This window comes from Pezoporus occidentalis, unplaced genomic scaffold (assembly GCF_034315485.1).
Source record: "Pezoporus occidentalis ecotype Australia unplaced genomic scaffold, CSIRO_AGI_Poc_V1 ctg110, whole genome shotgun sequence".
NCBI classification, from domain to species: domain Eukaryota; kingdom Metazoa; phylum Chordata; class Aves; order Psittaciformes; family Psittacidae; genus Pezoporus; species Pezoporus occidentalis.
Genome location: NW_026912887.1, coordinates 1,505,549 through 1,517,717, shown reverse-complemented (window position 1 = coordinate 1,517,717; position 12,169 = coordinate 1,505,549). Strand labels below are relative to the sequence as shown.

Below are 12,169 nucleotides of genomic sequence, written 5' to 3'. Positions count from 1 at the left end.
CCGCGCTCCTCAGGCGAGGGCGGGCTCCCGAGCTGTGCGGTGAGGGGAAATGGCGGGCGGGGAGCGCGGCTGCGTGAGGAGAGGGGGACAGAGACGGCGGGGGGCAGAGGAAGGGCACATCTAAACCTGATGTGTGAGTGGAAGAGACGGGCGCACCTACAACGGCTCGGAAAGCGTCAAAAAATGTAGTTGTTGGTAGAAGAAACTTCAGCCAATGGCTTCATCTGGGCCCTGAGGCTGGAGGGAGCCTTTGTTCCAGAGGACGGGGCTACAGGAGCAGCGTTTATCGGATTTCTGAGCACATACCGCACTGAACTGCAGTGTAATTCTTAAGTAAGACGTATTTTTAGTGCGTGTTAGTTTTAATTAGGTTTAAACGTAGCTGAGGAAGTAGAAGTGCCAGGCAAATGCACGTTACTTTTGGCCCCTCTCGCTGGTGGGGAAGGTGGGCCCGTGCCAGCCCCATCTTCATGTCGGTGAAGAGCAAAACCCAGGTTGGATGTGCTGAGGTGTTTCCTAGAGGAAAGGCAGTAATTCGAATTGTGTGTGAAACAACCACCTCACACTTCCAGGTGAGGATAAGGGAATAAATGAAACAGTTTGTAGGTAATGGGGGGGGGGGGGCGTTGCAAATTCTATAGCACTCCTAAATGCTGATTTACAGTAATCCCTTTCATTTCTTTTCTAATTAAACATCTCCTGAAGGATCAGGCCTGTCAGTGTGATCTGAGGCCTATAGTCTAAAGTGTAAAGTGAGGCAGATTGCCTGACTTACTTGCAATGATAGAGTCATTTTGGAAGGAGATTGAAAATCAATACTTGTCATCCCTGTGCAGTGCTGTTTATTCAGAGGGGCAATTTGTAAATGTAATCTGTATGAGTGTAGTGGGAGCATACAAAGTTACAGTACTAGTCATGCAGAGTGAAATGACAGGATATAAAATACAGGCTTATTGCCATGTTATTCATATTAATGCCAAAGAAGCTTATGAGTAAGTGCAACATTTTAATTCAGTGCTGTGCAGTCAGGCCACTTGGTGCAGTTTTTGGCTTAAGCTGCAGTCAACAGCACGGGTACCAGTGTTTGACATAATTTCTCTGTTGACAACGTCAGGCAGTATCTGTGTGCAGCCGCTCTCAGCTGCAGCAAGGCAAGCAAGGGCTGAAAAAATAAAACTAGGTCGACCCCACATATGCCAAGAAAATGGCAAACAAGCTCTCAGTGATCATGGGGTTTAGTGAAACGCCAAGAGGATGGCAGCACTGGAGTGCAGATGCAATCACAGAGGACAAGAGGCACTCAAGATCTTGTGCTTCTCTCAAATGAAGGTACTCAAGAGTGGAAGACTGACAGCTCCAGCTTACTCCAAGCATAATACAGTCAGGTGCCTTGTTAGCTTCCCCTTGCAACTGTGTGACTTGTGTTAATCTGCACTGGTAACTGTGAACAGTTTCCTCCTGAATTTCTCCCGAACTGAATTTACCAGTTATGACACTTACTGGAACAAATTAGTTAGGACAATTTGGAGAGGGACAAACAGGCCTCAGTTACTGCAGTAAGGTTGTTCCGCTCACTTTTTCACTGAATTAAACCTAGAGAAGTGACCTGTAATTCTGGTTGGCATTGCTGCCTCTGTGCTGTTATTCATAGAAAGTATTTTCTCGTGCTGAAAAAAATCTGACATCATAAAATGCAATATGACTTTTTTTTTTTTTGTCTGGAAAATGAGTTTAAAAAAGACACAATTACTCAGGGAAAACCCCATGTTTTATTTTGAAGAGAGCTCTCCTGAGAGTACCATTTCCTTCCCAAGATAGAGATTATAAAATGACTAAGGTTATGAAACTGGCCTAAAGCCTTCCTGTGGGAGGCCTGTGCCCAGGAATTAAACTATGGAGAGCATGGGTTTCTTGTGGATGTGTGTTTTACTTATCTGGCTCAGAGTGAGTTTTAAATAGCTATGTTTGAGCATTCTTCTTGTCTTGTGGGTTTAGTCTAGCTCAAGAGGTTGAGTGGACAAACAGAAAAGGAACACTTCCCACAACATCACCTGCCAGAACTTCTTGATTACATTATAATTATTTTAAACAGTGAAAAGATTTCATTGCTGTTGTCTTCCCATTTAAAGAATAATACTTTAATAACCAGACCTGTTGACAAAAGCAAGTTTAGGAGGCAGTGTAAATAGCCAAAGTTTTTCTAAAGCACAGTCTCATAAGATTCCCAAACCGTATCTGCTTGGGTGGGAGCAGTAGAGAAGCTCAGTGATGTGCTTCTTGGTGGTGCTGCATCCTCCTCCCAGCCCACCCAAAAGCAACTGGCATGTCATGTTTCCTGCAGATGAACCACAAATGGCTCATGTACAGCTGATGCACTCTGGCACTCGGGGAATGAGATTGCGTTTGCCAGTTAGCTTGCCAGCCAGAAGCCAGATTTAATTTGGAAGAGAATGGTCCACAGTTGTTGCAGAAATAGCAAAGAGCAGATTTTTAATCATCCTCTGTTCTCCCTGTTCAGTCTCATCCCCTAATTGGTAAATGAGAGGCCCAATCAGCTCAAATCAGGGAAAAAATGTGTCTCAAGCAGCCAGTGAGACAGAAAACAGAGGTGCCCACTCCTTGATATCATGATCTTGCAGCTGTTTACAAGTCAGATTTAGCTAATCACAGGGTCCCAGGGAGCAATTAGTCTCTCTTTCTAGGTTCCATGTGTAAATTCAAGTAGAAAAGAGCTTTTTCCGCTTGCTACCCTGATTATTTTTGCATGCTGTTAACTATTTGCCTTTTTATCCACCAGAAGGGACATATAATGTCATTTTATATGTTTGTAGATAAACATAGCTAGACTGATCAGAAATTAAAGCATTTTAACTGAGTGTAGTAAAGTGCTTGGAAGAAGTAAATTTCACATTATGTTTTGTGTTTATTAATCATGGTGTTTTTTACCTCCTTGTTTTTCTTCTTTGGTAGCATGCTTTCCTTCAGTCTGAATTAGTTCCTTAAGCCCATGATCCTGAAAAATGAATAAAGACTGGCTCAGCCTCCAGACTCTCAGGAGCTTAAGAAAGCCTTGTTTTTAGCTGACAGAGCTCAGCAATTGGCCTTTCAAGATACCTGAATTTAGGAAACTTGAAATTGCATTTCACTTTTGGATTGTATGGCTTCATTGTGTGTGATCGTTTTTCATAAGGTGATGATCCGCTTTGGATGCTGCCCTTTGGTTCCTGGTATGGGACACCCTATTGGGGGAGGGATGGGATGGTAGAATATAGACCTGAATGCGTAACAGAATTACTACGTTCTTGAGCACCAGTGTTTAGGTCTGTTTCTTGTAGACTGATCTGCTGGAGCTCTTACTTTCCATCTCATGACTGAGCCCCAGGCATGTTGCACATGTTGACCAATGCTGCCTGTACGTTGTTTAAGTTAGCTGATTCCTATGAGCTTTAGTCTATAATGCACTGCTGTCTGCATCTCTGCCACACAGGCTCCTATCCTGTGGGCTTGACTTGTCTCCTTGGTGATTTCTGTTACCGCAGGATTATCTGTGGGACTGGGTAGCTGGAAAACATCTCAGCTGTTCTAAAGACTTTTATATAGATACAGTTATTGTTGTCTTCACTTATTATTCTGTTATCTGCCAGCTACGTTTACAAAAGTGCATTTTACAAGCTGTGTGTGTCTCATGTTTCTTTGTGCTTCTTTTTAAGTGGGTTCTCATTGGCTTTAGCCTGTCAGATCCTCTGGAGCTTTAGCACTGGATTTGCAGAAATACAGTGATGCCCTGAGGGCCTTTGTGCATGTCAGATACAGCCATGGGAGGACACTGACCTGGGCCTGTGATGTGATCCACTGTCTTGTGCTTTCTCTTGGAAAATGCTAGGTTTCTAAGAGCCATCAGTAAGCATGTCTTAGTTGAAAGCAGATTCAGCCACAGATAGGATTTCATTGCTTCCTGCCAGGCCAACTTTGAGCCTTGAACACTTGCCCTGAAGGCTGCAAAAGCCCATGTGGGTCCCATTGAACTCTATAAGAAGAGCCATCAGTGGCTGTATCCCAGAAGGTGGCAGCTCACTTCACTGCAAGGCATGCTCAACACACCTTTCAGCCACCTGGGGATGCTGCCTGAAACACCTTTGAGAGGAGTTAGGGCTCAATGGCTGTCCCTGCCGTGCACTTGCATGAAGGGCAATGATACCTCCGTGGCAGCTTGGGAAGCTACCTGGAGCAAATTATGACTTGAATTGTGCTTTGGAGATGCAGTAACCATGGAAACCTAAGGGAGAAACTGTTTCTCAACTTTCAATGCCAGCCTGATGGTTTAAAAACTCTTCATTAATAATTTGATATGTTTAGAGCCTGAGCACTGTATACAAGCTCTTTTAGGAGTAAACAAAAGCGCAGTGTGTTAATAATAGAGGTGGGGTTTATGTCAGCAGAGCTGGGATCTGATGAAGCAGTACTGTTGTCTCCTGCTCTGCCCCAGTGTTTCTTGGGCACTAAAATGATAGTTTGGTTTTGGCTGGTTTCTCACTGGCTTGTGCCTCGTTATGTGTTTCAGTTTAAAACTGGTGTACTAATATGTGATTCCATTAGAGCAGGCTCAAGTACAGATACACTGGCATGAAAGTAGTTGGTCTCTTTAGAGTGACCATGATATACTGGTAACCACATTAGGAAGTCAAACTTCATTTTTGAGGTGGCATAACTACAAAAAGTGTGTGCTGCCATTCAGAGCACACTTTAATTGCATGAAAACATCAGCTCTATATTCTATAGCTACCAGAAAAGCAAATAACAACAAAAAAAAGTTTTTCATAAAGGAATGATAGAAAATAAAATTGTCATTAAAAATGGTAGCAACTGAGTTCAAGACAAACATAAGAAATGTTAGTAAGTCTGTGAAACTGCTTGCCAAAGACTGTCTGTTTTGCAAAAAGGATATGTGAGACACAGAGCCTGCACAGTATTTGGAGAAAATATCTAGTGTGTTTTATATATATATACATACATACACACACACACATAGAGAATGTTAGAATCAAGAAACTGCTTGAGTTGAAAATGGCTGGAGGCTGCAAGAGTACTTGGAAAGTACCATATACATTGGCTCAGTTTTTAGTCATCTCTAGGTGTCAGCTTATGGTCCTTGTTGCAGAGGAGGGTACTTGGCTAGAAGAACCCAGGTACAGCTGCCTTCATGTTCTTAGCTGGCTTAATGAGAGTATTAATGCAAAGCAAACATGCCAGGTGGAAGTGGTTGTTAATGTTCACAGGTGTATACTGTAGGCACTTCTCCGACAAGTGTAGTTCAAGTTTTAATTGCTTGTAAGAATGCTTATTGTGGAAATTGGTGTCAAATTTTTACAGAGAATTAGATACTTTTTGTTTGCACAAATAATGGTATTTGCAAAGTGCAGGACTGTGTAGTAGTGATTATTTTTATTTTTTTCTTCATGAAATTCCTTCTCTTTGCAGAAAGAAATGTCGAAGGTGATAAATGAAATGGCTTTGAAGGCTCTAAATGTATTACAGTATCAGTTCTTTTCTGTGAACTTTCTTTAACTTCTTTCCCAAGTTCCTGATGCTGGTTCCTACTATTCCATAATTATTTCTTATATAATCAGTTCTGTTTACACAACTTGCATATGGTGATTTTCAGTTAAAGATCAATATGAAGGGGGTTGGAACACTTCCATGTTTGATCTCATTCAGAATTTCCTGTCCCATGTTCCATGGCCCCTGTTAGTGGTCTGTTGTAGGGGCAGGCGGCTGAGCCGGGTTGCTCAGCAGCAGCCTTGCTGTAGCTTGATGGAGTGCTTGGAGCTGTGTGTGCCTGCTGGCACCACAGCAGCCTGGAGAGATGGTATGAGGAGAGGGGATGGCCCTTCTGGGGTCCCCCCAACTTGGTGCAGGAGAGAGATGTAGCTTAGGGTTGATGTGCTGGGGGCTGTGGTTCTTTTGGACTTGTCTAAGGGCCCAGGTCAGGGTTTGACTTCTGCCAGGGAAGGTTCTCATACAAAACCACCACCAGTTCAGGAGCAAGAAGACCACCAAGGTGTGCCTGGTGTCTGGGGACCCAGTGCATGCCAGTGACAGTCCAGTCAGCATGCATGACAGCAGCAGATGTGTCCCAAAAGCTGGGTCTTCAGACCATGCTAGTGATGGAGAGGTGAGCTCTGCAGGCACCCTGTGCTACCCTGCTTTGGTCACTACAGGGTGCTGAGGCCTTGCTTCCCTGACTTGGCCTCTTGGTGCACTAAGATCTCCCACCAGGTGCTTCAGTCACAGAGTCCTCCTGGGTGGAACCTTCCCTGAGAACAAGGCAATGCTAATTAAGTAGGATGCTTACTTTTGGAATGAATTTATTTTTAAAGGTGAGTTATCCCAAATCTGGTACAACTTTTAATGTGCTCGATATTTTAGAGTCAGTTGAAATAAACAAACACTGAAGCTAATGTTCCCAGCAATCTGGAGGGAGTTAACAGCACACTGCAAGGGTATTTAAATTACTTTCAAAATTCTAATTAGCCTATGAACAGCAGTGAGTGTGGGACAAATTGCCTGGCTTCAAAACAAGACAATCAAAAAACAGCCTCAAAGGAAAGCAAAGGGTGGAGAATGGCTGCCATGAAATAAATGAAAATGACCCCATCAGTTTAAGTAATGGCCTGTTTTGAGGCTTATGTTACATTGTCCCACATTTACAATGCTCTGGATGATAAAGAGGGAGAGGAGAAGCTTCAGTGGGTTAGGAAAAAAGTTTTTGACTACTAAAAATGCTGATGATAAAATACCAGATGCTTAGTTGCAATGAAATTAGCTGAAAACTAATTTGGGGTGGTTGCAGTTGAAATAATCAAAACAATTGTTCTGCATTAGACTCCACCTTTCCCACAGTTTACTTCCCCTATTCATATGTAAACCAACAGGAATGTCAGGATGCATTTATGGCTGTATAAATAAACTGTCCCCCTAAAAGATTTGGACTTTCATACTGTCGATATTTTCCTTTATTGTTGCTGCATCAGCATGTGATATAATGTTAAACCCTGCAGTGGGATCCCTTGCCTGGAATAGTGGCTGGTGCCAAGATCTGAGATCTTACTAGCAAAAAGTTTCAATGGGTGGATTTTGTCTGTCAGTATTTATTACTGTTGCCCTTTCAGAGACCATCTGCCTCTATTATGGAAAATTGAACCCAAGTATTGTCAGGTTGACATAGAAATAGAATAGAACTTGAATAGAAATGTTTTTTTCAGTCTTTGTGATGGCACGTGATAACCCTCAAATTTGTGAACATTTTACTCCACTCTGGAGTCTGCTTGCTCTGGTAATGGCAGCTAACTTTTCCTTCAGACTGCCCAAATCCAAAAGAGACAGGAAAATGACATAATCTCTCTGGATCCTCTGAACATACACTGCATAGATAATACCTTTGTGATGGAATGCTGAATTTAAGTTAGGGAAGGGCTTGTCTCTTTTCAAAGTTATCTTCTCTTCACCCTGTTAGATTTGAGTAATCACAGGTCTTAGAATTGAAAATACTTGGGTCACTGTCTTGAGATTTCCAGATGTGGGCCTTTGGGTTCTGACTACTGGAATTTCTCATAGGACCTAAGGCTGGACTGGAAATTGTCTTTCCTCTCTCTGGCCACTGTAGAGACCCCCTTTAAATAGCTCTGCTGAGACACTGTGTGTTCAGTAAGTGTCCCCATAGTTCTTCTTCCACACCCATACATTTGTGGGTTTTGATTCATGTGTTTCCAGGCTCCTTCCAAAGTATGCCATTAGCTTCTCCCCTTGCATGAAGCAGCATTTCCCAGCTAAGAGATAAGATTAAAATATTCAGCCTGCTGAGTGATTGGACTGAATGCTTCTAGGTGTCCTATAATAGTCATTAATGTAAATCAGGTATATATTTCATTAACTAAGCCCAAACTTACACTCTGGCTGAATGCTGAAAAAGAAAAACCTGTCTGAATTCAAGCAAAGAAATTAAGACTCATTCAATGGTAGCAATTAATGAACTGCAACTAACTGAAAAAAGTCTTCTTCCAGTAGCAAAACAGAATCAGTTTGTCTTGTATATGCTCTGGACACACCATTTGCATTACCCTCCACCATTAAATTGCTTAAACTTCACTGAGGGGCTTGCCTGCATACTTGCCAGGCTGCATAGAGTGCATTTCAGTGCTGGCTTTGGCTCTGGCAGTGACTTCCATGTCCCTGAAACATTACAAGGAAAGCCACAAGGGGGAACACCTCCAAGTTTGGCTGTAAATACACCTCTGCTCTCTTGTACTGAGGTGAAGCTCCGCAGTTTTATTGCATCTTCACTACCAGCCTTGGCCATTCCCTCGGTGGCTGCAAAAGATTTTGTCACCAAAAGATTTTTGATCTACAGGTTCTTCCCCCAGAGTCCTCTGGTTTGATTCAACCATTGGAGGAGCAGCTTGGGCTGTAATTGGGGCTGAGCGTCGCACTTTCCGGGGCAGAATCGCTTTGTGTTCTGATAGTGCCTTTTGCTGTCTCAACCTGGCAAGAGGTATCTTGGAGGATATCACTTGGTGGGCAGTTATTGTTTTCTGGTATAGAAAAATGCCAGAACAGCAAATAGCTTCTTCAGTTTTGACTGTCTAGCTTGGCTCGCTCAGTCTAGCACAATTAATCTTAATTTCTTCAACAGAAAAAAGCCTTTAAAGGCTATAGAAGGGAGGTAGGAAACGAGCAAACAAACCAGCCAAAAGGGAAGTTATCTTATGGAGTTGATCTTACTAGTTTTTCCAAGGCTTTCATTCCTCAGGTTACCACACAATGACTGTGTTTCTTTCCCAACTTACATACATGAAAATCTGTATTAGCATTCCTGTGATACCAAAATCACTAGGTTTTTCTCTTCTTACAATAAATATAACTAGAAATATTGTATTAGCGTTCCTGTGATATCAAAATCACTCTTTTTCTTTTTACAATAAATGTAACTAGAAAAATTCAAGATGTGCCTAACAGAACAGCCCAGCGAACCTTCACTGAACAGTGTCGAACTCCTGGATCTTATCACATTCTTTCCTTTTTGTCTCCAAGTATTGATTTCATCCTATTTCCTGACTTTGATTTTCATCACCTTCTTGTGGTATTTTTCCCCTTAAAACACAACATCAGTGGTAAAACAATTGATACTGGATTTCTCATACAAGAACAGACTTCTACAATCTTGGGAAGTTCAGAGCTGCGTGGAAATTGAGTCTGAAAACCTTTGAATTTGGATTTCCCAAGAGGTTGTTGGGTTTTATTTACATTTCCTATTTCCTGGCAGAGATGTTGGTTGGTGTTTGCTGAATTTCTCTTCAAATGTAAGACGTGAACTAAAAGATACAGTAAATTGTCAGCTGCTGCCAGGAGGCAGCCTTGTGCTAATCTTGTGTATGCCAAGTTTCTGTTTTCCCCTGCTCCATGCTATACCTGAACCACAGATACGCTTGCCAGGGGGTGTTCTTCAACATCAGCTAATGCTTCTCATGCCATTCATAGGGCTCTCTTCCAAATCTCTCTCCTCTGTGTCAAAGTACAAAGCCTTGAAGATGGATTGCACTTCTACATGACACAATAGTGTTTTAATGTGGCGTTAAAGATGGTGAAAGCTGTTCAAGTGTGCACCAGTGGCAGTCTGTGTAAACTGTCCTTCCCAAAAGCTTGCTGGTCACACCAATCCCCTGTCCTAGACCTCTGTGCCAGCTTGCTGTAGAAGTTATGGGGATGTATTTTATCCTGTTTTAAGCTTTTAATGTCAATATTCAGAAGCATTTTTAATCTGTAGATCTTTCCCTCCCCCCAAAGAAGAGAATAAAGGGAAGTGGAGGGTGGGAACCCAAAGCTTAGCGATTTGACTTTGCATCATTACAGCGATCTCAGTGGGAGCTATTTGATAAAAAATTTAACAGCCTCATGTTCCTGTTTTTCCAACGCAGGTACTGGAAAGACATTATTTAAATAACAGGCTTGCATTTCATATGGTTTCTTCTGCAGTCTTTAATCGATGAAATGTTCTTTAGATCAATACAGATGTTATTTCACTGCTTGGAACCATTTATAAGTATATGACAGAGGTAGTTACAGCATAGTGCATAGTAAGGATAGCTCTTGGGCACAACACAGTTACAGCTCCACTTGTACACAGCAGGTATCAATATAAAATTGGATACACCAGCATAAAATTGCAACATCCTCTCTACAAAGCACCTCCAGATAAGCTGCACTGGGGGAATGAGGGCTCAGTTTGTTTAACACTGTTGTGTTCCCTATCAACAATGTCAGCAAAAGAGTTTTGCAGATTTATGTTGATTATTGTATCAGTAAACTGACATATTCCCTTGCTGAAAGGATGTTTGTAAAATGTGTGTCTGGTGCCTTGGTAATGGAAAATACAGAGGATAATACTAATTCTGCCAGCTCATTTCAAGTAGATGAGTTTTAAGCTGCATGTCATGCATGGAAAGTTTGGACACTGCTGCTGATCTAGTGTGGGAGGCTATTGTCACAATAATGGTGGGGCAGATAACATTGAAAGTGCTGCTGAGTGAAGGCTGGAAGATATCAGAGCCTTGTCAGTAATAATAATTTAACTCTGTTACAGTTTGTGCCTTCCAAGTACTATACAAACTGAATAATTACGCATCTGGATTGGCAAAGTAGAGATTTTGTGAACCAAGCCACAGAGAAATGAAACTTCAAGGTCATGGGCAAGTCTAGCAGTTTTCCTGTGTCAGGTATGGGATTCTGACAGTCCGTTGGCAGGAAACCTGACTTTCTGAAGAGGCGTGTATTGGTGTTGAGCAAGCCTGTGTCTATTTTTGCTCTCTGCAGTGTAAGCTATGCTATAAAACCTTTGCATGTGTTAACAGCAAGGTAGGACTAACCTGTCACAGCATCTTAAAGGTTCTCAAATTTGGCTGCTGCACTGGAGTGTGATGAGTGAACCGACAGTGGGGAGAGATGGGGCGGTCTTGGAGACACAAGGGCTGGGCTGGGTTGTAGGGCTGGGTCAGGACCGGCTGGGAAAGTGCAGGTTGTACCTGGGGTTTTGTTTAGCAGTAATTGGGCATGCCAGAGTCATGCAGGAACAGTGACTGTCTTCCAAGTACTTAATTTTGCTATCAATTTTAATTTTCATATTAATTGCTGTTAGTTAAACTGATGTAATGAGCCTAGAGTGGCAGATAAAAATGACAATAGGGGTGAGTATGGATTCTAATGCCAGCCAGCAAAAGAAGCCAGCTTGTTAGTGGAGGTCAGTCTGGGCTATCTGCAAACTTGCAGGCAAAACCTCAATTCAGCCTCAGTTTCAGTCTCTTCCTGTTGTGTTTTGAAGCAACTGAATCCCTCAGACATGTAATTGTTCATTTTGGTGCAAGCTGCATGCATTCAGACTCAAATCTCCTGTTTTCAAACCCAATTAGGAGATGGTAATTACCTGCGGGACATGGGGATTTTGTTTGTCTGTCGGGGCAGTGCAGATGCTCTGTTTGTATCTCCCCTTCCAGTTATCAGAAAAACACTAGAGCAAAACAGTGTTTTCCTGTCGGTGTTTTCAGGCAGTGTTATGCCAAATGAAGGCAATATTATGAGATTGCATGTGTTTGGGAATAGTCATGCGAGCTATTAGTAATCATGCCTCACTGTTTTTCAGCACTGCTCACCTCCAGCTTTTGTGTGTCTGACACACGAGGAGCTGTTTGATGATTCTCATCACTACCTTATGGATGATGAGGCTGAGGTCATCCAGTCAGGCAGTGACAGCCAGAAGATGAATGGGAATCTGTTTCAGTACAGTGATGTGCTTTTAGGAACTCAGCCCTTCGGAAAAATATGTCTGTAACATATTCTCTATCTTAGTATAAAACAACCACTCAATTTAAGGGCAACCTAAGCAGAGGAAGCACAATGCTAAGAAACTGTTAAGTAAAGGAGACCTGCAGAACATGGAGAACATACTTCCCTTTTGAAGAGTGCACAGAAGAGTGGATTGGGGAGTTTTTCACAATATAGACAGCACTCGGTTGCCAACCACTCTAGGAGGTGAGAAGAGATACTCTCAATGTAATTTCCAGTAGGGCAAAAATGGCAGTTGGTAGCTGTTTTATCTTTGGATGAGGATTTCATCTTCATC

The 12,169-nt window shown here is 42.4% G+C and overlaps 1 long non-coding RNA gene across 1 annotated transcript in view; it reads left to right on the top strand.

The window, feature by feature from the left end:
* Positions 1-230: 230 nt before the first annotated feature.
* LOC134170544 (uncharacterized) overlaps positions 231-12,169 on the top strand; it is a 34,274-nt gene continuing 22,335 nt past the window's right edge. Inside the window, exon 1 of the long non-coding RNA XR_009967302.1 lies at positions 231-572. This is a non-coding gene — a long non-coding RNA (uncharacterized LOC134170544). The remainder of the gene's footprint in view (positions 573-12,169) is intronic.